At 45.9% G+C, this 4,769-nt stretch overlaps 1 long non-coding RNA gene across 1 annotated transcript in view; it reads left to right on the top strand.

Annotated features, from left to right (window-relative positions):
- Window positions 1-3,028: 3,028 nt before the first annotated feature.
- The window catches only part of LOC109291043, a 10,885-nt gene continuing 9,144 nt past the window's right edge, over window positions 3,029-4,769 (top strand). The window contains exon 1 of the long non-coding RNA XR_002095744.1: window positions 3,029-3,038. This is a non-coding gene — a long non-coding RNA (uncharacterized LOC109291043). The remainder of the gene's footprint in view (window positions 3,039-4,769) is intronic.

Genomic DNA, 4,769 nt, shown 5'->3' with positions numbered 1-4,769 from the left:
TTTAAAGCCCGCCGGAGGAGGTCCACCAGCCTATAAGAGATGACAGGAGATGGAACATAAAGGGATTAGTTGTGAGGGAATATCATTACAAACTGGAAAAAAGTAGACACTGGCTGTTTGATTTTGATTCACTGATATTGTACTATGTGGCTGAGCAGATTCAGTTTACACAGAACATAAATACTAGGCCTGTGCAAAGTGGCTAGTATTCGCTTCAGATTCAGCCGATTTGGGGACAGTGATTTGGTTTGGTGATTTGAATCACTGTCCTGATTCAATTTGGCCAAATCTGATTCATAGATTTGGCTGTTGCTGAATCTCCAAATCAGCCAGGCCCATCCCTCCAGCTCAGCAGTGGCTGCCCCACCCACCACAGCTCCTGGCACTTGTTTAAAAAAAGAGCCCTGACTCACCAGTGCTGCCAGGTGGGGGAGGGTGATCCCTGCTGCCCCACACTGCATGGGGGTCTCTGCTATGAGCTCCCCTGCCCCCCTTGTGGCTACCCTACCCTCCAAGGCTCTGGCCCTTTAAGAAAAAAATGAAAAAAGCCCTGGAGTCACCACTCATGCCAGTTGGGGGGAGCTATCGCCACTGCCCTGCATCATGTGGGGGCTCTACACAAGCCCCCTGAAGCTTCAAAACCACTGCAGGAGTGGTGAGTCCCAGGACTTTTCTCATTTTTTTTTCTTAAAGGGCCAGAGCTGGCCCAGGTAGGGCACCTGTGGAGGGGCTGGGGGAATGACAGGGGTGACAGGGGACTCATTAGGAGCCCCCTTTGTAGCATGGAGCCGTGGGGAACAGTAGGGATCACCCTCCTGCCTTGCAGCACCCAGTGAGCCCTGGGGCTTTTAAAAAAAACTCTGGGAGCTGGGGCAGGTGGGGCATCTCTGGGCGGGACAGGGGGAGTAATCAGGGGTTGGTGGGGCTGGGCAAGGAGCAGGCATGGGATGGGAGCTGGCAGGGGTCCCCCCACGGTCCCCCCCCAACCCTCTGAGCCCAGCTCGGAGTTGGCTGCAGCTCCCTGAATCATCAAATCTCTCCAAATCTTTTCCGAAGATATGGAGTGCTTTACATCAATTTGCACCTTTTAATTGGTCCCATGATTTGATTCGGATTTGGAGATTTGGCCACAGTGTTGGGCCAAATCTCCTCTAAATCAAATCGCCACCTGAAGCTTCACACGGCCCTAATCAATATAACTCACTAAGTGACAACTTGCAGACAAGGCACTATGTATAGATAAATATATGGCATTTCCCTCATTCAAGTTTAAAATAAATTAAAAAAACAACAACATGTCCTTCTATATCACTTTCATTTAGCTTTGGTACTTTTGAACTAAATCTAGATTTGGGGTACAAAAAGGATGAATTGTTGGTTGTGTTGTTTGGCAATGCATGTGGTAATATCTCTGTCTTGGATTTTATATCATGATTAACATGAAAAGTATTGGTGAACATTGCATTGTTTTTAACATGATAGCTAGTTAGTATTATCAGGAATAATCGAGGAAGCTTGTAAATTTTTCAGGGAATAGTTTCCTAGTTGGAAGGCAAATGAGCGGACGGAGATGCAGGATAATGTATACCTAGTCTGGTTTACTTTTAAATATGTGCATGTGTGTATAACTGAAGTAAAGATGTTGGATGGGAAAAGCAAGCCAGACATTTTTACATCAGTTCTAGGGCAGCTCTTAGAACTTCATGGAAGAATAGTTGCATGTGGTCAAAAACACAACTAAAATTTTGTCTCCATACTGCCATAATATTCTGTATAATTTGCCGCTTTACTCTTCCTTGCCTGAAAGTGAAGTACATTGTTGAGCAGAGAGGAAGTGCATAGATGGGAAAGGAAGTAGTGATGATGGTCAGTTTCTACATTCTTTCTTCCTCTTGCTCAGTGTCCACAGAAAGAGGAGCCCCAGAAGGGGTGTGGTGGTGTGGTTGTACACCCATTTCAGACTGAATCATACAACAGGAGCCCCTGTGTTCTTTTTTGAAGTCCTCAAAGTACATAAGAATCCTCTCCCCTTTACTTCTGTGCTCAAAGACATATTCCTCTCCTCTATCCTGCCCCTCCCCCACCATTTGGCTTCCCACTGTTGCTGTGCCCACTGTTCTGGGGGCACAGAAAGTTTCAAAGCCAATCCTGACCACTGCAGCTGGACTGCATACAGGATGGGTTCAGCTGGGAACAGCAACAGTGGAAGCAGTAGATGTGGGTGGGGTGGTGGGTTACTCCACAATGTCTATTCCCTTAGAAACAGGTGTGTGGAAGGGGAACACTCCACCCCTCACTGCTGCTGTCGCTGTCACTGTTCACAGATAAGCCTAGTCCTCATGTATAACTTGCAAAGCTAAAATTCTGGGGGTTTATAAAGGCACGCGGAACTATTTTGGAAATGAAATGCAGCTTTATACGTTAGGCCAGTGGTTTGAAACCTTTTTTCATTTGTGGACCCCTAAAAATTTCAAATGGAGGTGCATACCCCTTTGGAAATTTTGAATGGAGGTGCAGAACGCTTTGAACTGTAACTGTTATTGGAGTATTCACATACTTTTCATTGAAAGTAGTCACCTTTTGCAGACCCCTCAAACATAGTCTATGGACCCCCAGGGGTCCACAGACCACAGGTTAAAACCACTGGCTTGGCCTAGACTATGGTTTTCTGACTGTCACAATTCTTCTATAACAGTGGTACAGAACAATGAAGCCACTTTATCTACAGTAACATTCATCTGACCTAAACTTGGCATGGTTCCAAAGTTGCTTATCTTGCCACCCTGTTCACAAGCATCCTTTTCATAGTATGTTAGTGGATAGTCTTAATGTGGTTATGCTCATCTTCTCTCACCCACCCACCATTTTAGCTGATGTTGTACTCATTTCTTCCATCATTGGTTAATTTATTTTAATTTATTGCTTGGGGGTTGGATTGTGGAATTTATTGTACTTGTAGAAAGCCCAGCACTATCCCATCATGATTCTAAGTAGGGTTCTGAATACTGTCTAAATACAATGAATAACATAATTGGAAAGTAAATAATTAAAAATATATATATTGAGACTAAAGCCCATGTAATTCTCTGAAAATACAGCACTTGGTTTTACTTGAACCCCCCCCCCTTTTTTTTTTGGTTTGGGCACAAAATAAAAAGAAGAAATTATTTACAAAGCTCTAGTTGTATGTCTAATCTTAACTTTGAATTTTGTGTTTCCTCACTTAGTTGAATAATTTTAGCTATTTCAGGTACACTGTTGTAATTTAATGCATAATTTTCTACCAAAATGTATGAAAAAATAATTTTAGTCTAGATGCAGTTTTAATATAATTAGCTGCAAGTTTTTAAATTATTTTTATATTTAATTTTTAAAAAGCATTTGCATGCATTGCTTTTATATATTTTGTTCCATGTATTTTGTCAATAATTTCAGTGTAGTTATTTGCGAACATACAGTAACAATGCCCTTATCCTGTAGTGAGGGGTGAAGGCTAGAGGCAATTGATTGAGGGTGGCAGAATTGCAGCAGAGGATAGCAGCAGACCTGCTAATAGGCTAGTTAGGCTAATAGGAAACTACTATTCCCTATTAAGGAAACCGCAGGTCAGGTGACTGAAAAGGGGAGGGGCAGAGGCATATAAGCCATTGCAGGGGTAGGAGCTTCCTGTCTTGGTCTTGCTTGGGCTTGAATAGGACTCTCTGCTATGGGGAGAAGGAGCTCCACAGAAACTAGAGGACAAGAGTTTGTGTACTCTGAGGGGAATGAAGCCCTGCAGACACTGAAGTGAGGGGGAATTTGCAAGGGACTGTTTAACAGATACATAATTAAGGGTTTACATGTTTATGTTGTTAACTCTTTACACCTTTTAGCCATGGGTGGGGCTATGAGTGGAGTCTGGAGGCCATGCTTAAAGCAATGCCAACTCTCCTGAAAATATTGCAACACTCATGATTCTTAAATCAAATTAACTTTCACTCAAGACCTTGTGATAGAATCCTCAAATCACAAGACTTTTTTCTTCTGGTGCATGTAGAGAGCACCCAGCTGGTAAGTCTGTGGAGGGGTGAAGGGAGAGGGGAAAGAGTGAGGCAAGGCAGATGGAGACTCCACAGGGAGGGAGGGAGTGGGGAAGGGGCTCGGGTGACTGTGGTACTGGGGCTGGGATGGATCATGTCACACAGCTTTGTGCAGCTTGTCCAGAGGCATGGGGGGTGGGGGGATGAGCATGGCTCCTGTGCACCCCTGGAGAAGGTATGAGGGGCATGTGTCCCCATGGGGAAGAGGTGGGCTGTGAGCTGGGGCTCTGTGCCCTGCTGCCTTTGCCCCAGAAGCCACATGATGCTAGTGTGCCGCCTGCCACCCACCGGGCAGGCAGAGGATGCACAGACCAGCCAGTGCACAGCTCCCAGGGCAAAGACAGCAGGGCACAGAGTCCCAGCCTGCAGCATGCCTGTGCCCCATGATAGGCACATGCTCCCCATGTCTCTCTTGAGGATGCGTGCAGCTGTGGGAATCCGTGATCCCCCCATGTGCCTCTGGACAAACTGCCCATGGCTCTGTCATATGACCTACCCTGGCCCTGGGGCCCCATTCATCCCTGTTCCACTCCCTCCCTCACCATGGGGGCCATGATATGCCCCCACGCCTCTTCCCCTGCACTTGCCAGCTTGGTGCTGTCTGTGTGTCTGTATCTGTCTGTGTGTCTGCCCCTCACTTTCAAGTCACAGTTCCCCCAGCTTTGCTGCTGCCCCTCACTCCTTACCCAC

The sequence above is a fragment of the Gavialis gangeticus genome, unplaced genomic scaffold (assembly GCF_001723915.1).
Source record: "Gavialis gangeticus isolate Ggan-Ray unplaced genomic scaffold, GavGan_comp1, whole genome shotgun sequence".
NCBI classification, from domain to species: domain Eukaryota; kingdom Metazoa; phylum Chordata; order Crocodylia; family Gavialidae; genus Gavialis; species Gavialis gangeticus.
The sequence above is the reverse complement of the archived record's forward strand: the minus strand, read 5'-3'. Positions and strand labels throughout refer to the sequence as shown.